General features: G+C 34.8%; 1 pseudogene; it reads left to right on the forward strand.

Moving 5' to 3' along the window:
- LOC108462770 (uncharacterized) lies at positions 1–27,767 on the forward strand (annotated as a pseudogene).

Here is a 27,767-nt window from a genome sequence, read left to right on the forward strand (position 1 = left end):
ATGGAAGAAAAATTTAGAAAGAAGGGGAAAAACGATAAAGCAAAAAACTGTATTATGAATTCATAAACTCCTTTACATAGTTTGTTTCTATTTTTAGTGTGTGTAATTGTCTTAGAAACAACCTGGCATCAACCCTCCAGGTGTTTCCAAAACGAATCATTTCAGTAAAGGATTAAAAACTCTAAATGCAATATTTTAATGTTTCAGCCTTTCCTCCATAAAAGACTCTATATAATTGCAATTAAAACAAGTAAAGAAAGGTAGTGTTTTACAATGTCATTTAAACTCACAAAAATAAAAAAAATGAAAAACATTTGCAGAAGTCGGTTAGTGTCTCGATCTTGTCCATAACATCTTCTCCTGGACAATTGCAATTATAGCCGCTGACAGCTACGGCTGATAATGAGGCTTCTAGCGGTGTTAGAGTTAGAAATCATAATCCCAGGACATCTTTGGCTGGCTTTGATCCCAGGCTTTGGAGAAAGGAGCCAATACCTTGAGGGAAATCAATAGCTTCTCTAATGCTAAAAAGGTTTCTTCACATTTGCATACCAGGATGTCTTTTTTTAAAAATATTATTTTATGTAAGGATTTGGACAAAGATGAATGAAGGTTACTCTGAAACTTGAGCAACAATGCTGTAAGTTTGCTGGAGAAAATAAATAGAATTGGACTTGGAGAGCAAGAAGGAAAACAAGAAAAGAGAGATTTTTTTGGATGAAATTCTCAAAATGATTTCATTAACATTGAATGAAAGCACAAAGATAATACATATACTGGACATTTAGCTGGTCAAATCAAAACAGATTGTCACCTAACATTACCTACTATCATTAAGTAACATTGGAACTTATGAAAACATTGGTTGCACACATAGATGTATTGATTTATCAATCCATCAGTACCTAATTATATTAAAACAATATCAAGTTAGTTCAAATCTGACTAAATTACAAAGAAATATTTAAGGTAACAAAATGAAATGAAATATAATAGCAGTAATATGCGTACTTCATGTGCTGTAAGTGCGGCTTGATCTGCTTCTTCATACTTCATGTGGTGTAAATGCAGTATGCAGGCCAATTTCAACACTCCTCCTTGGCTTGCATACTACATACTCCCATTTTAGCTCTCAAATGCAAGAATCTTGACACACTAAGGGGCTTTGTTAAGATATCAACATGTTATTCTTTAGAACTGCAATGAAACAACTTCACTTCTTAAGCTTGCTCCATCTCTCTAACAAAGTGAAATTTGATCTTGAAGTGTTTCGTTCTCCCATAGAACACTGGATTCTTTGCAATTGCAATAACATATTGGTTGTCACAATTGATCTTTGTTTCTTCCCTTTGGTGTAGATTCAAATCAGCCATGATTTTTCTTAGCCAAATGGGTTGGTTGATAGCTCCTGCAGCTGCCACATACTCTGCTTCAATAGTTGACTGAGCAACAACATTTTGCTTCCTTGAATTCCAGCAAAAGATGGCTGATCCTAGAGTAAAAACATACCTTGATGTACTCTTCATGTCATCTATTGATCCAGCCCAATCACTATCAGCATAACCAATTAATTTCATACTTTTAGCTTTGCTAAACAATATTCCATAGCTCAGTGTACTTTTGATGTACTTGAGAACTCTTTTGGCAGCTTGAAAGTGCTTTTCATTGCAACAATGCATGAATCTAGATAGCAGAGTCACAACAAACATGATGTCTGGTCTAGTGGCAGTTAGATATAGCAAACAACCTACCAAGCTCCTATAGACAGATTCACTAACCTTCTCAAAGTCACATTGGCTCGATAGTTTCTCTCCAATGGCAACAGGTGTCCTTATTGCCTTACAATTTTGTATGGAAAATTTGCTTAGAATTTTTGAGGCAAAAGCCTTCTGACTTAGGGAGATTCCATGCTGTGTTTAAGTCACTTCTATACTAAGGAAGTAAGACATTTGCCCCATGTAACACCCCCAAACTCGGCCTAGACGCTATGGCCGAATTTGGCGGCGTCACATGTCAGTGCTTTTAGAAAAACCTTATCAAGTTAAAAATCATTCAGTTTGTTATCTTTACTTAAGTTGTGAAAACTCTACTCCAATTATTAAGTGAAAACGTTTCATTAACGCGGAAGCTAAAAAATCATTAATTCATAAATAGTATGGCATGCTTATATGTAGTTATCAGATCATACGTCATGTTAGAACAGATATACAAAATCAGACAGATATACATGCTTGTACTAACATACTTTCGCATACAATGTAGTAATCAAACAGAGTATGGGGTCTAAGTAAAGCTTACCGCCCCTATAGTCAGGTCACAGTCAACTTAGGCGACCCGTGCAACCTTACAGAACATTTCATCAAAATTGGGCTCATACGCCCGTGTGGCCCATACGGCCCAAAATAGCTTTGCCCTGTAGATCAAACGGCCTGGCCCAGAATCCCACACTCTCGTGTGGTTCACCCGTATGTCCCACATGCCCGTGTGGCCTACACGGCCCAAATGGTCAAGCCTGTGCTTCGTACATGGCCTCGCCAGCCTCACACGGCCGTGTCTGTCGTGCCCGTGTGGCGCGCGCACAGTCTGGCTCGTCAGTCACACGCCTGTGTCTCGCAACGCATGCTATCACACGGGCAGTCTACACGCCCGTGTGGCGTCGACAGGCCACTTTTTGGCTTTTGTCGAAACTTATTTTTTGCTTAATCGGAGTACACACCTGGCTTGTTTTCGCTGTTAATCTAACCACGAGTACTCCAAAGCCTAAAATCAACAATACTAAGCCTAATATCAGTCACTTAAATCGACTTCCTTAAGAACGGACAAAATCCGAAAGAGAGATCTACTTACCTTCAACGAATATGGTGATTCCTTGCTGTTTAGAATCCCGATTAAAGATTTATAAAACCTTGAACATCCCCTAAACATTAACCAAAACCTTCTTAAACGATCTCCAAAGAAAATCACGGAACTATATTTAAGCCATACTTATCGAATCGATGGAATCGCTAGCAATACACCTAAGCTTCTCGAAAGAGAAGAAAAATGAAAGAGAAGGGAAAAAAAAGAATGAAATTTTGATAGTAAGGGTTTGGGAAAAAGAGAAGAAGGCAGAAGACACTTTTGACAGAAAAGAGGAAAAAGAACTTTACCCATGAAGCTCTGACTTTTCCCTAAAACCCTCTACTCAGAATTTTAAGAAAGCCCAACGTTTAACCGAAACTTGCAACAAAAATAATCCCTTAGCCACTACAGAGATTCGAACTCAGGACCTTGAGCAACTGACACTCCACTTAACCACTAGATTAGCAAGCCCATTCTGTTAAGTTTTTACAAACAATTCCTTAAAAGTCCACTGACCTAAAGTTAGGCTTTTTCCAAATAAAACTCAAAATTTTGTCCAAGTTAAACCTTGAACCTGGGACCTCCCAAACACACCCTAGAGCACATAACCACCTAAACCAACAATCTTTTAAGCCAAAATATCACAAAACAAGAGTTCAGATACTTCCATGCCCAACAATCACAAAAGCTGAAACTATAAAAATTTGGGGTGTTACAACTCTACCCCCTTAAAGAAAATTTGTCCTCGAATTTTACCTGATCAGAAAAGGTGAGGATACTGTTGACGCATCGAATCCTCTGGCTTCCAAGTAGCCTCCTCCGTGCTATAATTCTGCCACAGCACCTTCACTAAAGGAAAAGATTTCCTACGTAGAACCTTGATATCGCGATCAAGATTCTGAATCGACTCCTCCTCGAACATTAGATCTGGTCTAATCCCAATCTCCTCCACAGGCACAATGTGAGTAGGATCAGAGCGATAGCGTTTCAAAATCGACACGTGAAATATGTCATGTATACGATCGAACTCTAGAGGTAGCTCCAACTGATATGCGACTGGCCCTACTCATTTCAGAATTCGGTACGACCCAATAAATCTAGGATTCAGCTTGCACTTACAATCAAACCTCAGAACCTTTTTCCATGGCGAGACTTAAGAAAAACCATGTCTCCCACAGAATACTCAATGTCCTTCCTTTTTAAATTTGCATAGGACTTCTGTCTATCAGAAGCTGCTTTCAGTCGACCCCGAATCAACTGGACCTTATCCTCAGTCTCTGATACTAACTCTGGACACAGAATACGTTGCTCACCTAACTCAGTCCAGTACAAAGGAGTGCGACACTTATGATCATAAAGTGCCTCATACGGTGCCATCTGAATACTAGACTGATAGCTGTTATTGTAAGCGAACTCTGCCAATGGAAAGTTTTCCTCCCAACTACCACAAAAATTCATGACACAACCCCTCCTGGATCACCCTCCCTGACTGACCATCTGTCTGAGGATGAAAAGTGGTGCTGAAGTCTAGACGAGAACCCAAAGCCTCATGAAGTTTTTGCCAAAATCGAGACGTAAAATGAGGATCCCTATCGAAGATGATTGAAACATGAACCCATACAACCTCACTATCTCGGAAATGTAGAGCTTAGCTAGCTTTTACAAGGAAAAGTCTGTCCTAATCGGAATGAAATGTGCAGACTTGGTCAATCGATCCACGACGACCCAAACAGAATCCTTCTTAGTGGGTGTCAAAGGTAACCCACTAACGAAGTCCATTGTTACTCGCTCCTATTTCCACATCGGTATCTTTATTGGGTGTAGCAAACCTGAAGGTAACTGATGCTTTACTTTAACCAGTTGACACGTCAAATAATGAGCAACAAAGTTTGTCACCTCATGTTTCAACCCGGCTACCAGTACAACTCTCGATGATCCTTATACATCTTGTTTCCACCAAGATGCATAGCGTAAGGACTACTATGCACTTCCCGCAGAATCGACAGCCTCAAATCCTCATCATTAGGTACACAGATCCTATCTCAGAAATGCAATACCCCATCACTATCAGTCCTAAAATCAGTAGTAGTTCCAGCCTCAACCTGACGATATCGCAACTCAAGAGACTTATCTCCTAACTGCTTATCCTTAATCCGATTCAACCATGACAGTCTAACCTGCAACTCAGCCAGAAGACTCCCATCGTTATAAAGACTCAGTCCAGCGAACATCGCCCATAAATCGGTCCGAACCCTACAGCTCAACGCATCTGCCACCACATTGGCTTTACCTAGATAGCACTCGATAACACAGTCATAATCCTTAAGTAGCTCCACCCAGCGACATTGTCTAAGATTTAACTCCTTCTGATTTAGGAGATATTTGAGGCTCTTGTGATAAGTGTAAATGATATACTTCTCACTGTACAAGTAATGCCTCTAGATCTTAAGAGCAAAAACCATCGCTGCCAACTCTAAATCATACGTCAGATAATTAGCCTCGTGAGTCTTGAGCTGACGAGATGCATACGCCACCACTTTACCATCCTGCATTAAGACGCAACCCAAACCCGCATGTGACGCATCACTGTAGACCACGAAATCCTTGCCAGACTCAGGTTGTATCAAAACTGAAGCTCGAGTAAGAACCGTCTTGAGCTTCTCAAAGCTCTCCTACTGAGCGTCAATCTAAATGAAGGGGACTTTCTTATGCAGCAAATTAGTCAACAGCGCTGCTATCAACGAGAACCCCTCTACGAATCGTCGGTAATATCCTGCTAGTCCTAGAAAACTGCGAATCTCCGACACTCTCTTTGGCTGTTTCCAATCCAACGCAGCCTCAATCTTATGAATCAACACGAATCCCCCAGCAGACACCGCATGTCCCAAAAAGGTTACTTCTCGAAGCTAGAATTCAAACTTACTGAACTTCCCATATAGCTGTTTCTCATAAAGAACCTGCAGAACCACTCGTAGATGCATATTGTTCTTGTCGAAGCCATTTTTTTGGAAATGGGGATCGACTTCACATTTTGAAAATGAAGACGAACAGAGGAGTCGCCACCAATCCTTTTTGATGAGGTGTGATCGGGTCACCTCAAATTAATCATTTTAATAAAATTTAGGATTTATTAAAAAGATAATTTTTGGTCTACGAAAATCAAAAAATGAGTTCGGGAGTCGGTTACACATGAGGAAGGATAGCACCCTCGATACGCCCAAAAATTGGTACCCAGTTGATTAATTAGTGTCTTAGTGTCGAAAGTTAAAAAACTTGAAAGACTTCAAAAAAACGATCTTTCTTTTTGTAGAAAACTCGAATGTTAAAGACCTTCTCATCTTTGAGTAATAAAATGTCATATCCAGTAAGTTAGGATACGACATCTCGAAATTTTGAGAGTGAGCTTGCCTTTTATTTAAAATTTTTGTATTTTAACCTTTTTGAAAGGATATTCGATTATTTGGGGTAAACGAGGAAAATCAAACTTTCGAACTTTCAAATACCGAACATTGCCTTTATTTACAAAAAATCTTATTTCGAAGGTAACAAGATGTCATATCCAGTGAGGTAGGACAGAACACCTCGTATCTCTGAAAATAAGGACTTTTATTCGAAAACCCGTATTACGATTTAAAAGAATATTCTGTAATTTAGGTTAAATAAGAAAAACTGAAACCCAGTAAGTTAGGGCACGATTACCTCGAATTTCTTAGGGCACGATTACCTCGAATTTCCAAATATGGAATATTGCTTTTATGAAAGAGTTATTTTAATGTATCGAGTAAAAAATATGACGTGATTTATAGTGACATATAAAAACAAATTATGGTACTAATACATATAATAACATAATAATAGGAGCGGCAGTGTCGATAACAATAATATGAGCAATTATAAAAAGCTGAAATAAAGGCAATGCCAGTGATAAAAAAATGTAAAACAAACGCATAAGGAAAATGAAACTATCAAATACATAAGAAAATAAAAATATAAAACATGGCAAAATAGAAATGACAATGATAATGAAAACGATAATAATAATAATAGTAGCAAAAATAATAATACTAATGATAATAATAACAGTAATAATAAAAATATTAATATTAGTATTAATAATAACGATAATAGTAATAGAAAATAACAATAAAAACAATATAGTAATAGTAATAAAAGTAAAAATAATAGTAATAATAATGGTAATAATGAATAGTAATAATACAAATAATAAATAATCTAAAGTTTGAAATTATTTACAAAGATATAAATAAAACAAATGATGAAATGATAGTAATAAGAGTAATGATATATAAATAAGATAAGTGTGGTAAATATATATATATATATATATATGATTAGTTGATATAAAAATAATAACGTATAAGTAAATACAAAAACAAAAGAAAATGTAATAAATAATGATAGTAATAATACTTTAGTAATAATAATAATAATAATAATAATAATAATAACAAAAATAGTAATAATGTATTAAATGGTAAAAGAATAATAGTAACAATAACTTAAAAAATTATAATAGTAATAAAATAAGATTATAATAATAATATTAATAAAATAAACATAAAAAGATAGTAATAATAATAATAGAGAATAACAATACATTAATGATAATAATATATGTTAATAACAATAATATATAAAAATAGGAAATAATAATTTACTAATAAGAATAATAAATAGGCTAATAATAACAATAGTAAGAATAATAATAATAATAGTAATGGTAATAACATAATAATAATAATAATAATAATAATAATAATAATAATAATAATAATAATAATAATAATAATACATTAAGTTACAATAGTAAAGTAATAATAGTGATAATGATAATATACTAGACAATAATAGTGAAATAATAAGTAATAATAATAGATTAAATTGGCTAATTTAATTAAAATATTGAAAATAACAAAAAAAAGGGATTAAATTGAACCTAAAATGAAAGTTCAGGGCCAATTTGGAATAAAAAACAAAGAATAGGACCGGTTTGGGCGCACAGATAATGAGGGAGGACCAAAATGGGCAATATCCCATCCTCCCAAAACGCACAGCACCAAGAGGGACCGAAATGAAACAAAAACAAAATTTTTGGGAAAAATTAAAAATACGAAAGATTTAATTATAAAACTATAAAAAAGCAGAAGGGCTAAAAGTGCAATTAGCCCTTCCATTAGAAAACAAGCGGATCTTAAGCGGTTATGGACCGGGTTTCGGGTCAGAGGCCAAAACGACGTCCTTTTGGCCTCTGAAATCAATCCCCAAAACGGAGTCGTACGGGGCCATTATATAAGTCAATATTTTGTCAAAAATTTCATTTTCCCCTCTTTACAAAAAAAAAAAAAAACAAACCTTAAGCAACTGACACTCCACTTAACCACTAGACTAGCAAGCCCATTCTGTTAAGTTTTTACCAACAATTCCTTAAAAGCCCACTGACCTAAAGTCAGGCTTTTTCCCAATAAAACTCAAAATTTTGCCCAAGTTAAACCTTGAACCTGGGACCTCCCAAACACACCCAGAGCACATAACCACCTACCCAATAATCTTTTAAACCAAAATATCACAAAACAAGAGTTCAGATACTTCTATGCCCAACAATCACAAAAGCCGAAACTATAGAAATTTGGGGCGTTACACCCCAAATCTGACATCTCGAACACCTGTTCCATCTTGGCTTTAAAATCAGCCAGCATTTCATGATTTCCTCCAGTTACTAGCATGTCATCAACATATAGAGACACTATCAGTTGAGTTTCACTACCTTGCTTCTTCACATACAAGGTAGGTTCACTAATGCTTCTTTCAAATCCAAGGCTAGCTAGATAGCCATCGATCTTGCTATACCAATCTCTTGGTGCTTGTTTTAAGCCATACAAGGCTTTCTTCAGTTTGTACACCTTGTCCTCTTCACCAATAACTTTGAAACCTTCAGGCTGCTCAACATAGATCTCCTCATCAAGAAAACCATTGAGAAATGCTGATTTTGCATCAAGCTGATGAATTTTCCATTGCATTTATGCTGCTAAGGCAACTAGCAGCCTTATGGTGTCAAGCCTAGCTACTGGTGCAAAGGTCTCAAAGTAGTCAATGCCATACTTTTGGCTGAACTCTTTTACAACCAGCCTTTCTTTCAGTTTGTTCAAGCTTTCATCAGCATTGTGCTTGGCTCGAAACACCTATTTCACCCTAATGACATTTCTATTTTTTGGTCTCTCAACTAGCTTCCAGGTCTGATTCTTTTCAATCATTCTGATTTCATCAGCCATTGCCTGTTTCTAGCCTTTTGAGCTTCAGCCTCTTCAAAGCATCTTGATTCAACTACAGCCACTTGAGCTCTTTCATAAATCTCAGCCAATGGTCTAGTGCCTCTGACTGGTTCATCATTTATGTCTAATTCAGGCTCATCTTGAACACCTTCAAACTAGTCTGTCACTAGGTTTTCAACAACACATTCTGGCTCATTCTTGTCCTAATTCCAGCTTGAATTCTCATCAAAGAATACATCTCTACTCACAAGCACTTTGTTGCATAAAGGATCTAGGATTCTGTAGCCCTTCTTCATAGTACTATAGCCCACCAAGACACCAGGTTGAGCCTTCTTGGTTAGCTTGTCTTTTTTTACTGCTGGAACATGAGCATAGCAAGTGCATCCAAAGACTCTTAGGTGAGCTAGTGATGGTCTGAACCCAAACTAGGTCTCGAATAGAGTTTTCTGAGCCAAAGCCTTGTTTGGGAGCCTGTTTTGGAGGTATACAGCAGTGTTAACTGCCTCAGCCCACAATATTTTGGGCAAATTCTTCTCAAACAATAAACATCTGGCCATATCCATCAGGCTTCTGTTCTTTCTTTCACTTACACTATTCTGTTGAGGTGTGTAGGTGTTGGTGAGCTGGTGCTTGATGCCTGCCTCATCACAAAAGGATTGAAACTGAGCTGAGGTGTACTCGGTTCCATTATCAGACCTTAGAGTCTTGAGTTTGCATCCTGATTTTGTTTCTGTTGCAGCCTTGAACTTCCAAAACACTGAGGCCACTCATACTTATGCTAGATGAAGTAAACCTAACAATGCCTTCAGTAATTAGCAATGAATAAGATGAAATATCTACTGCCATTCAAAGATAGTGTCTTCATAAGGCCACACACATCAGCGTGGACTAGCTACAATCTTTCAGAGGCTTTCTAGGATTTGTTTGAAGAAAATGGAAGTCTGGCTTGCTTTCTTAGTTGGCAAACTTCACAGACCTCTTCTTTCTCAACTGAATCAGAAAAGTTTTCAACCAGGTCATCTTTGGTTAGCTGAGCCATTGACTTGTAGTTAGCATGGCCAGGCTTTTTGTGCCACAGCTTGGATTCATTTGAAACAGCTGTGTAGATGTTATATAACCTTTGTTCCAATCAACAACAAAGCTTTTGTCAGCCATGGTCATTGACATGAGTTTGGATCCACTTGGATCACTGATTAAGCAATCCTTGCCTTTGAACACTACAGGATAGCCTTTTTCTAGCAACTGAGCTATACTGAGAAGGTTTCTATCAATTTCAGGCACCAACAGGACATTTGAAATAAGTTTAGTACCTGTAGGAGTGTCAATCAACATATCTCCTTTGCCTTCAGCTTTGATGAAGTGTCCATTTCCAACCTTCACTTTTGCTTTGATGCTTCTATCAATTGACTTGAAGATGGTAGCATCATGAGTCATGTGGTTTGTGCAACCACCGTCTATCAACCATCCCTTTGTGGCCTTTTCTTTAGTAGCTGAGCAAGAAACTACAAGGATTTGCTCTTCTTGGTTACTGCCTTCCTCTGTCACTTGAGCTTCAGCTCTTGGCTGCTGAGGTTGTTTTTGTCTCTACTTGCCTTTGTTTCTGTAGACTTTCTTAGCATGACCTATCTTTTTTCAAAATTTGCACTACACATCAGGCCTAAACCAACATACTTCACCCATATGACTTAGCCTTCTACAGCGTGGGCAGGTTGGATATCTTCTTACACCATCTGCTCTAGGCTTGTCTTTCTAGGTTTTCTTCCCTTTTTATGCAGAGGAGCTCAAGGCTGGTCTGCTTTTGGCTTGGAAGGCACCTTCTTGATGCTCCTCTAGTCTATTGGCTCTCTTTTGCTCTTGAGCAAAAAGAGTATTGATCAACTCTATCAATGGGAGGCTAGTCAGCTCTCTCGAGTCTTCAAGAGATGATATCTTTGCCTTATACCTTTCAGGTAAGGTTGAGATCACCTTCTCCACAATTCTTACTTCACTGAACTGTTCTCCAAGTAGTCTAATATTGTTTACCACAGCCATGATTCTGTCTGAGTATTGCTTTACTGTTTCTTCCTCCTTCATCTTCAATTTTTCAAAATCCCTTCTCAAATTCAGTAGCTATTGCTGCCTTTTTCTTTTAGTCCCTTGAAACTCCTCTTTCAGCTTATCCCAGGCCTACTTTAGTGATTCACAGGCCATGATCCTTGTGAAGATCACATTAGACACACTATTTTGAATGCAAGACACGACTTTGTGTCTTTTGGTTCTTTTATCTGCATGCTACCTTATCTGAGCCACTGTTGGTTTGGCTCTTACAGGTGCTGGTTCAACATCTCAGTTGACAACCTCCCATGAATCGAATGCCTGCAGGTAGGTCTTCATTTTGACCACCCATATGTGGTAGCCCTCTCCATTGAAGACTGGTGGTGCAGCTGGTGAAAAACTTGAGGAAAACATGGTTTTAGGGAATGAAAAATAATCGGTCCATTAAGAAATGAGCTCTAGATACCAATTGTAGGGATTTGGACAAAGATGAATGAATGTTACTTTGAAACTTGAGTAACAATGCTGTAAGTTTGCTAGAGAAAATAAACAAAATCGGACTTGGAAAGCAAGAAGGAAAACAAGAAAAAAAGAGAGTTTTTTGGATGAAATTCTCAAAATGATTTCATTAACATTAAATGAAGGCACAAAACCAATACATATACCAGACATTTAGTTGGTCAAATCAAAACATATTGTCACCTAACATTACCTTCTATCACTAAGTGATATTGGAACTTATGAAAACATTACTTGCACACATAGATGTACTGATTTATCAATTCATCAGTACCTAATTACATCAAACAATATCAACTTAGTTCAAATCTGACTAAATTACAAAGCAATATTAGTTCAAATCTGACTAAATTACAAAGCAATATTTAAGTTAACCAAAATAAAATGAAATACAATAGCAGTAATGTGCTTCAGCAGCTGCATGCATACTTCATGTGCTGTAAGTGCGGCTTGATCTGCTTCTCCATACTTTATGTGGTGTAAATGCGGTATGCAAGCCAATTTCAACATTTTCGCTTGTTTTAGAGGAGGGTTGAGTTATACGTTTCCTATTTGGTTATTCATTTTGTGATGCTAATTGCTTCTTGTTGTTGTAGGCTTTTGAACTTATGAAGAAGCAAGAAGAGACAAGGCAGGCTGAGGTCGCTGCAAGAGCTGCAAAGTTTAAGGCAATGCAAGCCCAAGCTGAAACTGTAAGATCTCTTCTGGAATCCTCTCCTTATGTTTGTACCTTGACGGTTAATTAATTAATATAGATGTTGGTTTAGAGATTAAGTTTGAAATTGCAAATTGTTCCTTAATAACATCAAGGCCAATTTACTCGATTGTATTTATAAGGTTGGGGATAGTGACATTATTAGCCTTATTGTGTGCTTTTCCCATTTATTTCTAATCTTCCTTCTGAATGTTATGTTGCATATGGAACTGTTTATTATGGTGATGTTATTTTCTTAATTCTTGAACACCTACTTGATTGCTGGGCAGGAGAGACAAAGGGTAATATATGATGAACAGAAGAAGCACTACAGGAAAATAGACTTTTAGCGGCGCTTTTTTTAGCCTTTAGCGGCGCTTCTAGCGCCACTAAAACTTTTAGCGGTGCTTTCTAAAACACCGCAAAAAATTTGCTATATGTAACATACAAAATTTGTGGCGTTTATTGAAAAAACGCCGCTAAAGGTCAGGCTTTTAGCGGCATTTTTGGAAAAGCGCGCTAAAGGTCTAGGCTTTTTTGGCGTTTTTGGGAAAAGCGCCGCTAAAGGTCTAGGCTTTTTAGCGGCGTTTTTGGTAAAGCGCTAAAGGTCAAGGCTTTAGCGGCGTTTTTGGGTAAAGCGCCGCTAAAGGTCAAGGCTTTTAGCGGCGCTTGTGGGAAAAGCGCCGCTAAACGTCAAGGCTTTTAGCGGCGCTTTTTTTACAAACGCCGCTAAATTTGGCAGATTTGTGGTATTTTTTTTCACCAATATACAGCCCTTCCTGCATTAAAATCCAACCAAATACAACAAATATCATATAAAATGCAGCCAAAAACAACAAATTTAACATAAAAAATACAACCAAAAATATTAATTCTAAATGATATATGATATAATTAATAATAAAGTATAATTTAAAATATTTTTACAATAATGTTAAACGTGACAAAACTTAAAAACATTCTTACAATAAGAAAACTAATGTCTAAGACGGCGGCTTTTGCGATTGTTGAAACATATGCATCAACCGTGTTCGCTTGCATCCGAGCTATCCGGTCTCTTAACCTCGAACTTGACTTGAGCTCGACTTTGGAAGGCATGTATTCTTGGGAGCCGGATCCAAAATATTGGGTCGAGGTAACACGGATCCTTGAAATCGAACCCGACCATACCTTCGGGACCCAAAACTTGGTGATAATTACATTATCAATGTTCTCAAGATTAACAGAACTATCACTCGAAGCAATCGCTTCATATTCGCCTTCTTCTCCTTTAGTTTCTCCTAAAAATCAATTAAAGAGTTAGAAACGAAATATATAATAAAAAGAAATGCAACATAACTTAACATTTTTAAAACTACTAATGATGAATTGAATTAAACAATTATAATTAAAGATTATAAATATTTGAAATAAATCAAATATTATTAAGTGAATATACCATAATTTCTCCACTTGGATGTCATAGGAGATCCATCTTTCTTCCTATGCGTAATCTCAAAAAGCTGAAGGCGTCCAACTTTTTGTCCGGATTTGACTTCCTACAATATAGTAGTAAGAATATTATTTAATAACAGAAAGTTATTAATATTTGAAAGAATTAATAAATTCATAATACCTCGACCTCAGCTACAGAAGCAAAACTTCTCAACCCTACCGTGTGCGTGAATTTTTGTTTTTGCCTGCTGCTTGTTCCAACACGCTCACGGTCCTACATAATAAAATTATTATTACGTATATAGTAAACACTATATATAAGAGTTTGGAAATACGCAATACCTCTCTTTTCTTTGAATTCCAAAATCTAACCGCATCTTCCCATTGATACCTCAGCATTCCTGGCGGAACATTTCTCAGTTTTTCCTCGAGGCTTATGTCTTTCTTAAAATATTGTTTCTTTAAAGTGCTTTTATTGTCTCTCCATCTTTTACCTAATGCCTTCTTGATTTAATCATCGGAGACTTCTAAAGCAAATCTCTCCTAAAAAAACATAAGTTTAGAATGTAAATATAAATGAAACTTAAACCAAAGTATTATAAATTGCATTCACATTTTGTTACCTTAATATTAGCGAGAGCTGGTTTTTGTTACTATCGGGCATGTGATGCCATGATTAAGTAGTTGATGGGCAACATATTTGCATTTCGTGCTAAAATGCCCAAATAGCCTCGCTAAAAGTCGAGCTTCAGATCCAACAGTGACCATGAGTATTTCTACTTACTTTAACACGTTCGACGGGATCTAAGTCGTATAAATCTCTAAGTAGCGTCGCCCTCGAACTCAAGGCGTCCCACCACTTTCAAATTTGAAAAATGATATACTATTATTATAGTAAAATTGACAAATAATTCAATAATAAAAGTCAACACATGTAAAATGAACATAATATTACTTTGAAATTCTTCAGCTCATCAAGTGTCTCCGGCACATTCGAAGATCCAACAACTGTCTCTTTGTTCACTATTTCTTTCTTCCGAATTTGGAGTATTCTGGACAATACTTAAATCTCGTACTCTTCTTCTACGTATTTTTCCTGCAATACACATAAAATAATTAAAGTTTTAGTAACAAATTACAACAATAGTAGTACATATAAAATAGTTAAATTATATAACATGACAAAGATTAAAATTATAATATTACATATAATTAAAAATTGTAAAATCTTACTACATCATTATTCATAAATATCTTCATCCACATCATGTCGAACCCATTGATGTTGTGTATTAGTACTAGGATATTTTCATCTAAGTTTTGTTCGGAAAAGGTAATGTTTTCGATCTTTCGACGATGTCATCTCTACTTCCATTACCCATGTCAAACAAGTCTCTAGGGGTGTTCCGAGTACAACATACCAACCCTCATCGTTGGATCTTTCGAATAAAAACTTGTTTCACTTGAGAGGAAAATACATATGGTTCGTCCATCAATTGTTGTCCATGTGAATCAAGCGAGAGAAATTCACCATTGTAAAACCAAATTGATCTTTTTAATTCCTCGAGCGATATTAACATCGCCCAATCACATCAAATAAGATAACTTTCCATCCGCCATAGTAATCCAACTCAATAATGTCGGTAATAAGTCCGTAATACTCCACATTACCCTCAACCGGATTACTATCCCTAGCACTAGCATAACTTGTAATTGAAGAATTAACAACAACTCCACAATTTTGAGTTCTCCTCATTCTCTCGCGATACTTTGTATGAAATCAGATCCATTAATGAGGAAGGCACTATATCTTTTATTACTGTTGGGACCTTGGGAAAGCCAATTAACCGTCATTGACGTCCTTCCCACTCCAAACCTATTGAATCGAAAGTAAATTAAATAATTAAAAATGTATTATGTAAAAACATTCTTATTTGATTAACTAAATTTCGCGATTATATGTAACTTATTAACTTTAGTTACATACCATTTGACTTAACCATTCATGAAAAGATTCTGTGAATAACTTATTAATCTCTCGATGTTGTAATCTTCGAGAGCGTGCACGAGATCTCAAAATTTGTTTGTACTCACTATATTAAAAACAAGTTCGTTTAATTGGTTAGAAGATAAACAAATCAAAACGACGAATATGTAAGACAATTTTATAACTTACTTGCGCAACGGTTCAATTGAATCGTGGTTAAAAAGTACATATCGATGTGCCTGTATCCACGATATATAATCTAATTCTACAATTTCAACTTTGCCGATTGGTTCTCCATAACTTTGAAATAAATAAGTTTCGGCCAAGTCATTATCATTGAGCCCAGCATTTCTACTTGGTCTATTCAATCGTGTTTCAGCATCTTCTAAATATCTAGAACAGAAGGTCATGCACTCTTCTGCCAAGTAGCTTTCAGCAATTGATCCTTCTGGATAACGCTTATTACGACAATATGACTTCAATTTGCTTAGGAACCTAAACACGATATACAATATTTATCAAAAGCTGTAACTAAATGTATAGAGGTTTAGGGTTGAATACTTGAGAAATAAATTAGCACCTTTCTATAGGATACATCCATTGATAAAAAACCGGTCCACCAAGGATTGCTTCGTGAGGGAGATGGATTACCAAGTGCACCATAATAGTGAAGAAGGAAGGTGGAAAGATCTTCTCTAAATTGCATAAAGTCAAAGCCGCTCGATACTGTACTTTCTCAAGTTCTTCGACATTCAAAACTTTGCCACAGATAGCTTTCATTATATTAGATAGTTCAATTATACAGGACGTTACATTTTTTGACATACTGACATAGTAAAGCAATTGGGAGTAAATCTTGCATCAAGATGTGGTAATCATGTGATTTTAATGAATATAATCTTCTATCTTTGAAACTCACACATCGAGATATATTTGACGCATACGCATCTGGGACCTTTATATCCTTCAACACCATGCAGAAAACTTCTTTCTCTTTCTTTGACATTGAAAAAATAGAAGGCGGCAACCGATATTTCCCATTCGGAAGTACTTGAGGATGAAGATCACGCCGGATTCTCATGTCAACTAAATCAAGTCGGCTCTGAAGATTGTCTTTTGATTTTCCATCGACATTTAAAATTGTCCCAATTATGTTCTCGCAGACATTCTTCTCAATATGCATGACATCAAGATTGTGGCGTAAAATGTTGTGCTCCCAATAAGGCAACTAAAAAAAAATACTCCTTTTCTTCCACAACTCCGCCTCATTAGGATCATCATCTTCGTCAGATTCATCATCAGATTCATCCCTCGATCTTCTCATTGTTTGCGTGATAGGTGGTTGATTCATCTTCCCGTAACTAAAGTTGATATCTTTTAACATAAACAAGATTTCAGATCCAACGGTCTGCTCAGGAGCTCCTCTGAACTCTTTAGTACCGTCAAATAGAGTCCTCTGAAATCTAAATTTATGATTTTCATCTAACCACCGACGATGGCCCATGTAAGAGAACTTCTTCCCCTTATACAACCACTTCGAACAAGTTTGCGCAGCACAACAAGGACAGGCATAACGTCCTTTAGTACTCCAACCTGATAAATTAGCATAAGCCAGGAAATCATTAATTGTCCACAATAAAGCTGCACGTAAATTAAAGTTCTCCTTTCTTAATACATCATATGTCTCAACACCCGACCATAATTGTTTTAACTCTTCAATAAGTGGCTGCAAATAGATGTCAATATCATTTCCGGGACCTTTCTCTCTTGGGATAATCATTGATAAAATAAATGAAGATTGCTTCATGCAAATCCATGGAGGCAAATTGTAAGGAACAAGCACTACAGGCCAAGTACTGTACGAAGTACTCATGATTTTAAATGGATTAAAGCCATCAGCTGCTAGCCCAAGCCTCACATTCCGAGGATCGCTTGCAAAGCTTGGAAATTTACTGTCAAATGATTTCCAAGCTAAAGAATCCGCAGGATGTCTTAATAATCCATCATCAGTCCGTTGATCATTATGCCACGTCATAGATTCGGCTGTCTTTGAGGACATGAAAAGCCTTTGAAGTCTTGGTATCAGGGGAAAATATCGCAAGACCTTGACTGGCTTCTTTCTTAACTGTGCCCCACCTTCATCCGTATTCACATCTTCTGTATTACTATTCATCCAACGAGACTTACCGCAAACATGACAAGATTGTTGGTTTTTTTTATCACCCCAGTACAACATGCAGTCATTTGGGCAACTATGAATTTTATCGTACCCAAGGCCTAAATCTTTTATTAGTCTCTTCATGTCTTGACAAGACTGGGGAATTTTTGCAAACGGAAACATCTCTCTTAGAAACTCTAGCAGCATTGTAAAAGAGTTTCCGGTCCACCCTCCCAAACATTTTAAATGAAATAGACGAATGCAAAAGGACAATTTCGAATATTTTGATCCCTTGTAAAGTTCTTCATTCATTTCATTAAGTAAATTGTAGAACTTAGCCGCTTCTTCATTTGGCTCCTCATTAGGTGCACTTGTTCCCGTTTCGCAAAAAATATTTCCACCAATATTACAATCCTCAGATATAATAAAGTCAGGTGGAAACGATTGCTCACCATGACTACGCATATTAAATGCATCCCGCAACATATCTTCCATGTCATCTTATCTAACATACTGATGGTAATCAGTATCAGGATAAGTCGGATTAATCGTTGAAGAAGTTCTACTAGATGTACACTCTCCATGGAAAATCCATTTTTTATACCCCGAATAAAGCCATCAACAATTAGATGTTCGAGACAACTTCACGAAAATGCCGAGATGTTGCCACACTTCTTACATGGGCAAAGAATCATATTCTCTTGGCTTGCATTTTGAAATGCAAAATTTAGAAAAGTTTGCACTCCATTTTGATAGGCATTGCTTACCCTTGACAATTTCATCCAACTCCTATCCATTTTGTAGTTCTTGAAATCTAAAGTTGACAACATATTACGTTACTTAAATGTTCTCAATTGATTTAAATCATATCATTATACTAAATATCAAGTCTCTAATGGGTATAAACTAGTTTAGGCAAGTTGCGAGGATTTTGGACTATAGATTTATGTATTATGTAAGTTAAGTAAATTTCGTAAACTAGTTATGTATGATATGATATATATTTAAGTATTATGTAAGTTATGTAATTTATGATATGATATATATTTATGTAAATTATATATTTATCTAAGTTATATAAGTTATGTAAGTTATGTAAATTATGATATAAAATATATTTAAGCATTATGTAAGTTATGTAAGTTATATATTTATCTAAGTTATATAAGTTATATAAGTTATGTATGTTATATAAGTTATGTAAGTTATGTATGTTATATAAGTTATGTAAGTTATATATGTTATATAAGTTATGTAAATTATGATATCAAATATATTTAAATATTATGTAAGTTTTTTATTTCACGATGTGGAAAATCACATGGATAATACATATCAAATATCAAGTATCTACAAGTAAGTAGTGGGATTAAATAATATTTAATTAAATAATATTTATAAAAACTATTTTAATTAAATAATATACATGTCGTTCGCTTTTATTTGACAAATCACATGTGCAGTTAAAATAGTCCACACTTAATTTAATTTATGTTTTACAAGTCATCTTTTCTTAAGTACATATTAAATCTTTGTGTGGACATCCGTATTTAGCTTAAAAGCTATGATTTAGCTTGAATAAAAGTTTAACTTAAATGGTAAAACGGACGATAATATTTGTAATAAAATGGAGAATAATATTTGTGATAAAGCAGACGAGAATATTTCAATAATAATTTAAATTTAAGTTAAAACTATATAAAATATTTTATTAAATATTTGTATATTAGATGGGACATATTAAATTGAAACATTTGAATTTTGAAGATTCATCATACGTGGTGTTGTTACACCTAGGAGGATCTATTATATCTTGCACTCGATATAAGGCAACCCGTCAAAGTTTCCAAACCTATATACTTTGAATCTTTAAAATATTTAAAATAAGGTTGGAGAGAATGTCACTATTGTTGTAATTTTGATAAAAAGTAGTTATAACTTTTAAAGAAATTTAAAAATTAAATATTAAAATAAAACATTATTAATATAAAATAGTAATTTGAATATAATAATATCAAAAAGAATCGTAGTTTAATTTTTATAAGTAAATTGGAAATAAATTAAGGTTATATAAATATTCAATAGTAAATGAGCTCGATAGAACTTTTTCAAGTCTTTTTGAATTTTTAAGATTCATCATACGTGGCGTTGTTACACCTAGGAGGATCCATTATATCTTGCACTCGATATAAGGCAACCCGTCAAGTTTCCAAATTTATATACTTTGAATCTTTAAAATATTTAAAATAAGGTTGGAGAGAATGTCAGCTATTGTTGTAATTTTGATAAAAAGTAGTTATAACTTTTAAAGAAATTTAAAAATATTAAATATTAAAATAAAACATTATTAATATAAAAAATAGTAATTTGAATATAATAATATCAAAAAAGAATCGTAGTTTAATTTTTATAAGTAAATTGGAAATAAATTAAGGTTATATAAATATTCAATAGTAAATGAGCTCGACAGAACTTTTTTCAAGTCTTTTTTGAATTTTTGAAGATTCATCATACGTGGCGTTGTTACACCTAGGGAGGATCCATTATATCTTGCAGCTCGATATAAGGCAACCCGTCAGGTTTCCAGCCTATATACTTTGAATCTTTAAAATATTTAAAATAAGGTTGGAGAGAAGGTCAGCTATTGTTGTAATTTTAATGGACAAGCAAGCTACACGGTAATAAAATTAATTCATACCTCTTCATACTTAAGTTGAATCAAATAATAATTAAGTTGAACCAAATAATTAAGTTGAACCAAATATTTAAAATTAATTTGGAAACAAAATAGTTCTACTCCAAACAGAACTAGCAATTAAATCTTTACAAAATCGCAACCCCAAAATATTAATTTTTCCAAAATCATCATGATAAAACTATTATTGATTAGAATTTTGAAATAAAGCCTACCTTAATAAAACGCACCTGGTCTACTCCACTCTCACCAGCAAACAGAGGCTGGAGTCAAAAAAGTAATATTTGTTAAGTAATTTAAAGTGAAAATGCATAGAAATAAGGAAAAATTTTAGCAACGAAACTTGTACTTACCTAGAACAAATGCCAATGGTTGTGGTGTATTTAGTTGCACCAAATATTAATTCAGTTGCTCGATAGTACCTAGAACAGATGTAAGATTATAAGAGTAGCACCAAATATATTTCAGTTTAAGAAAAAATATAAACTCTACCTATATCAGTTTTGCAAGTGCCCACTTGAACCAGGATCAAAGACACTGCCAATGAAGCTATACACCTTAGCAAAATATGGCAAAACTGCACAGTAAACATAGAAGTTGGATAGAAACATGAAAACAGACCAAAAGAACATCTAAAAAACAAAAATGGAATCACCAATAGTATGTAAACATGAAAATGCACAGCTTTAAACAAACCAACTTTGCATGTGCAGAATCATACTCCACAAAACTCATAAACATTAACTTCTCCTAACCAGAATACCAACTTTATGTTTACAGAGGCCTTGATCAAAACTAACATAACTGTTGATTTATAACTTATCTAATAAGAATCACAGAATATGCAGAAAGTACCTGAGCATTTAATTTAAAGAGAACCATGTATTCGAAGGAAAAGAGCCAGAAAATGATCAATGTATGCAAAACCTGGTCTATATTTCAAAACTGGAGTAAAGCTTTCATCTAGTACCAAATACATACATATATAGAGACACAAACACACAGGCATACATCTTTCATTACCTAAATCTGTTACTTGCAAATAAAAGATAAGTAAGCTTCTACATGATTCATACTAGATTGCTAATCCTAGCAGAAAAAATGTATGATTCAGTTTCTAGAGATGTTGAATCTTTCATCATAAACATAAAAAACATAAAAGGAAAAACATGTTGAAAGAAACATAAATGTTAGGGAAGACAATGTTTACCTTGATTGAATTGGAAATATTTTCTTCAGGGTTTATTTGGAGATGCTTGGGATTGATCTCTAATAATGTCGAGAGACTTCCCTACTCATTGCATTTGAAGAACAGAAGTCTGTTTCTGGTCGACAAAACAATCAAATGAGTTCTAAAAATAAACAATATTTAATGATTGGTATAATATTAATTATATTTGCTAATAACAGGTGGGAATAAACAAATAAAATGATAAAAAAAAAATAGAAGCTACAAGAATTACTAAAAATAAAGCTACGTCAACAATGGTATCATGAGAACGAAAATTAAAAATTGAATTAAGTAAAAAACAGAGAAAAATATAAAGAGAGACAAATAAGGGACAAAGGGCTGGTTTTGTTGGAATAACCGAAGTTGCCGGATTTTCCACTAAAAATCATAGTTAAAATTCTAGGGAAAGACAGTAAGTAACAGTCACCCTAATGAAGACCATTGTGAGGAGAAATAGGACCAAGCTCAATACCATTAAAAGACAGTAAGTTACATTGTATACATATTATCATTGCAATTTGGTATAAATATTTCCTATTATCCCAGCAATGCTAACTATCACAGCCAGTATTAACATTAACCACAACAAAAATTTTTCTACTCCGCTCAAGCTCATGCTCTCTTCTTGCTGACTTATCCTCAATGCAATTAGAGCAGGGAACGTAAAACCTAAGGAAACAGCTATTGTTGCTCCAGTAAATTTAAAAGCTGTCCATATATTTGGGATCATAGTAGATCCAATAAGCTTAATCAGGGAACGTAAAATCTGGGCTCATCCTTGGAGCCTCTATCTTCCCCTCAATAAGCTTAATGAATGCAACAGCAAAGCAAACCACAACGAAAACAACAGCGAGAGCTACTGAAGCAACCGAAGTCATGCTCAATGAATCAATCCTATCTAACCCGCAAAGTGGAGCAAGAAAAACAACCATAACAACCAAAACCAATAACTTCCTATGATCCCAAAAAACATGTCCTAACCACTTATCGAAAACCCCAATATGACGAACCGAACTAGACATAACATCACCCATAATAATCAAATAAACTATCAGGACACCTGCATTGTTGACAATTATGCAAATCTCAGACAAAACCCTAGCAATTCTCCCCATTGCAATTTGCACAACTTCCCCATAAGATCTAGCTTTACAAGAAACTGCAAACCTAATCAACATCTCGACACTAATTTCAGACAAAATCCCAACCAGGTTTATCCAAAAAATTCCCTAAAACAAGCCCTAGAACCTTCATAGTAGCAACTAAAGGCATGATTCCAGCACCAATAATTGTGGTGGTTAAGTTAAAAGCAGCACTAGATACACCAGACCCGGTATTGGGTTTACTTAAAACAAGGGTATAACAATCCAGATCAAACCCATTTCAAACAAAAAAAAAAAAGGCAAGTAATACATGAAAAAACAAACAAACAAAAGCACACAAGGAAAATAAAACAAAACAAAACATTGCTCACCAAGTACGAAAGTTGAGTTGCTTTAACACGCAAAAATTGAAGGATTAGATTAATTGGTTTAAACCATAGTTGAACTAAATTCAGTGTTCTATAAGGTGACTTTTGGTTTAAGTAATATTTTCGAATTCAATAGGCTGACCTTACCGCCAGTTCTTCATTGACGATATTTTAAGGAAAGAAAATAATTACTGTTGAAGCTTCAAGGACCCAACGAATAAAGTGAAAGAAAAAAGCGATATGGCTTAGCAGTTACCAGAAAGTTTGGGATCGATCGGTGAATAGTTGATGTATGAAGAGTTGGCTCTTCGGTTCGTTCGACGAAATCGAGTGAGAGAGAAGTGCTTTGCTACTTTTTCATAACATTGAAATTGAACTTTGTACGAATCAACTAACCTTGATTTTTTGATAAAATGAATCGATAGGGCTTTCTTCTTGTATGTTTTTCAGTTGATGATCATTGGGCTAAAACAGATTAAGGGATTTCGGGGATGGGGGAACAGATTAAGGGAAAAAAAGGGGACTTGGGAAAAATGTTGGGGATTTCGGGTTTGGGGAATTAGGGGATGATTTGGGGAAAAAGAAAGAGGGGTTTTCTGTTTTAGGGATTTAAGGAAGGAAGAGATGAAATGGGGGAAAATTACTTAGCAAAAATCGAAACTGATTTCGGGTAAAGGGCTTAAACAACAGGAGAGAAAAAACGACGCCGTTTCAAATAAGGAAATTTTGTGGCGTTTTCAGAAACGCGCCGCTAATGAGCCCTTTTGCGGCGTTTTCAGTAAAGCGCCACTAACGCCCTTTTATCTACACTACAAAACGACGCCGTTCTAATACGAGTTGTGGCGTTTATATTAAAAATGCCGCTAAAGCCGCTACTATTCATAAGAAACGATGCCGTTTTACTCTAATGTATATTGAAGTTTTGTGGCGTTTTCTAAAAAACGCCGCTATTTCCTATATTTTGTGGCGTTTTATGTATAAACGCCGCTAATACGTGAATATAAAAATTGATCAAAATTTTAAACTATATATATTTAGAATTTCTTTTAAATTATATCTAAATAATGTTCTGTGATGTACAAAATATATATTTCAATCTTCAATATATTAGGTTTAGTACAAATTTGCAAGAATATCATAAAATTCTAAATATTGGTTCAGTCTTCAATAATAATATACCTTAAACTTTTCACCTCAAAATATAAACTTACACTCTAATTAAACCCTAACTATAGTTAAAATTTTATTTTGATTTAATACACATTTTAAAATACATATTATGTATGCATATAAATTAATTAAATAAAAACATGATGCTATTTATTATATCAAAATTAATTAAATATTTTACAAGATCTAGATCAAATGACAGTTCATGTACACAATTGCACACTAAACCACTTTTCATATATATATATTTATATATTTTTTAAAATAATAATTTATATATATTTATCTTATATACATTTAAATCCAAAATTATACTATAAATTTAAAACCCTAAACTTCAGACTCTAAACCCTAAACCTTGGACCACAAACACAACCCCTAACCCCAAACGTTAAACCCCAAAACCATTCGGTAACCTCTAAACCAACCATAACTCCTAGACCATAAAGCCCAAACTATAAAGTGTACTTTAAAAACTGTTAACCTAAACCATAATATTCATATATAGACATATTTTTTGGAATTCGTGTGGCCAATGTTAGTGTAGTACAAATTAAAACACACATGTATATATGTTTATATTCTTATATTAAATAATATGAGTATATACAAAATAGCTTGAATCTTAGTAAAATCCAAATGTTCTTCAGTTAATTTCTAGCTAGCTAATAGTATCATTTCCTTAAACCCTTAACCTAAACTTACACCCTAAATATATATTATAAACTTAATATATATTACAAGTTTATATATATATATATATATATATATATATATAACAAGGACAAAAGTAATTCAAATAGAATCTTAATGCTTACCAAAACTCTAAAATAAATTAATTTTTTATCATTAATCATAACCTCTAATCCCTAATAGCATAACCCCTAAAACATATATATGTACCTATTATTTAAAATAATAATTTATATTTATCTTATTTAGATTTATATTATAAAAAATTCAAAATACACAAGTTAAGTAGTTTACCATATTTACCTCTAAATTCCAAACTCCAAATCTCAAATCCTAAACTCTAGGCCCTAAACACTAAACCATAACCCATAAAATAAATTACTTTTTTGCGGCGTTTTTCCAAAAGCGCCGCTACAACCTATACCTATAGCGGCGTTTTTCCAAAAGCGCCGCTAAAACCTCTACCTATAGCAGCGTTTTTGCAAAAACGCCGCTAAAACCTCTACCTATAGCAGCGTTTTTAAAGAAGCGCCGCTAAAACCCCGACCTATAGCGGCGTTTTTCCAAAAGCGCCGCTATTGTTCAGTTTTTAGCGGCGTTTGGGCCAAAAACGCCGCTATTTCCCAGTTTTTAGCGGCGTTTTGATCAAAAACGCCCCTATTGCTCTGTTTTTTGCGGCGTTTTATTGCAACCGCCGCTAATGTAAAATATTTGCCGCGTTTTTTGTTCAAACGCCACAAAAAACGCCGCAAAAGCCCTATTTTCCTGTAGTGAAGCTAACACAGCATCAAGCCCAAACAAAGTCACAGATGGCTCATTATGAGGATGAATTAGCAAGGAAGAGGATGCAGGCATGTATTATTGACGCTTTTGCAATCATGAAATAGTTATGCTGTGTTAACATTTTATGGAAAATAAAATCAATGTTTTATGCTATTGTAAGCAGAAAATGAATACCAATGAGCAATGAATCAAGAGCTAGTAAAACTGCTAGAGGAATCAACAATCAGAAGGGAGCAAGCTTGACGAGCTACAGAAGAACAGATTCAAGCACAGTGGCGACTAACACAGAGGGAAAAAGCTAGATTGAATGTGAAACATTCAGAGTGAGAGCGATGGCTAAAGCAGAAGGAAGAGCCCATGAAGCGAACCTTGGTGAAGAAGTTAATAGTCGCATGCTGTCATTTTCTCGATTTTAATATTTCGTCAAAAATAGCTGTAACTTTAATTGTATGGAATGCGGGTGTACATATAATTGTATGGACAATTATGCAAGTTCTAAAAAAGGTCAATTGTTGATTATGACTCTGTCTACAATTATGGAAATGAAATAGGGAAAGTTTTTAAATCTCTGGGAGAATTCCTGATTTTTGTTTCATTTGCTTCAATGCACCATTAAAATTGTTCACGATTAGTGTTTGAAATTTGATGTTCTTTTTGTTCATTTCTTTTCAGGGGTTAGATTGTGCTTTAATGATGGGAGGAGATGTTGCTCCCCTGAGACCACAGGCTGTTGCATCAACAAACTTGTTGATATGTAGTTTCTCCTCTAATTGCAATCTCTCAAGGAGTTTCAGTTTGCATATAACTTGCCAATATATTTTGTGTGATAAAAAATAAATTCCTTAAGGGTAATTTCTTTATGCTGATCTCGACAATTTTCCTTCATGATTGTTTACCTGGAAGAGTTTTCTATGTTAACAATTACAAAAATAAAAATAAAAAAAATACAGAATTTCCTCAACTATAATTGTTGTACGCCAAAGTAAAGGATGAAAACGTTATTGGATCCATTGATTTTGTATAATGTTCAGTTTTGAATATTGATTTTGTTGGCCGAACTCTTTTTCCAGACGGAACAAAACCTACATGAGTGAAGCTCAGAGAAGCTCACTGAATGCGCTTCTTTTTCGCACTCGTGACCAATCCAAGGATATGGTCCTTGCTCTTGCTACAAACTATCCTGGTGATCTTGATTCAGCTATGGCCGACTGTATTGATGAAGTATTGGAATTCCCTTTGCCTAGGGAAGATGAACGTTTCAAACTGCTAAATCTGTACCTAGACAAGTACATAGCTCAGGCTGGATCGAGAAAACCTGGTGTGCTTCAGAAATAATTTAAAAAAGCAGCAGCAGCAGATTGAAATCAAGGGAGTGAGTGATGATATCTTAAGAGAAGCTGCAACTAAAACTCAATGATTTTCAGAAGGAAAGTAGCCAAACTAATGGCTAGTGTACAAGCAGCCGTTTATGGGAGTGAGAATTGTGTGCTTGACCCGACCCTATTTTGTGAAGTGGTGGATTATAAGGCTGCAGAACATCAACAGAGAAGAAAACTGGCTGTTGGCGATGGAGGTCGGGTTTGAAACTTTATTTTATTTTATTTTATTTTATTTTTATTCACTGAATTTTGCACTTTGGTGGCAAATTTTGGCAATGCCTGGTAGTTTAGCTTATTGATTAAAAAGCTAAATTTTTTATTAGGATTTAGGGTTGGGTTTAGAGTATTTTAATATTGTACATATTTTATATATTTTTTATTATTTATT

This window comes from Gossypium arboreum, chromosome 13, assembly GCF_025698485.1.
Source record: "Gossypium arboreum isolate Shixiya-1 chromosome 13, ASM2569848v2, whole genome shotgun sequence".
NCBI classification, from domain to species: Eukaryota; Viridiplantae; Streptophyta; class Magnoliopsida; order Malvales; family Malvaceae; genus Gossypium; species Gossypium arboreum.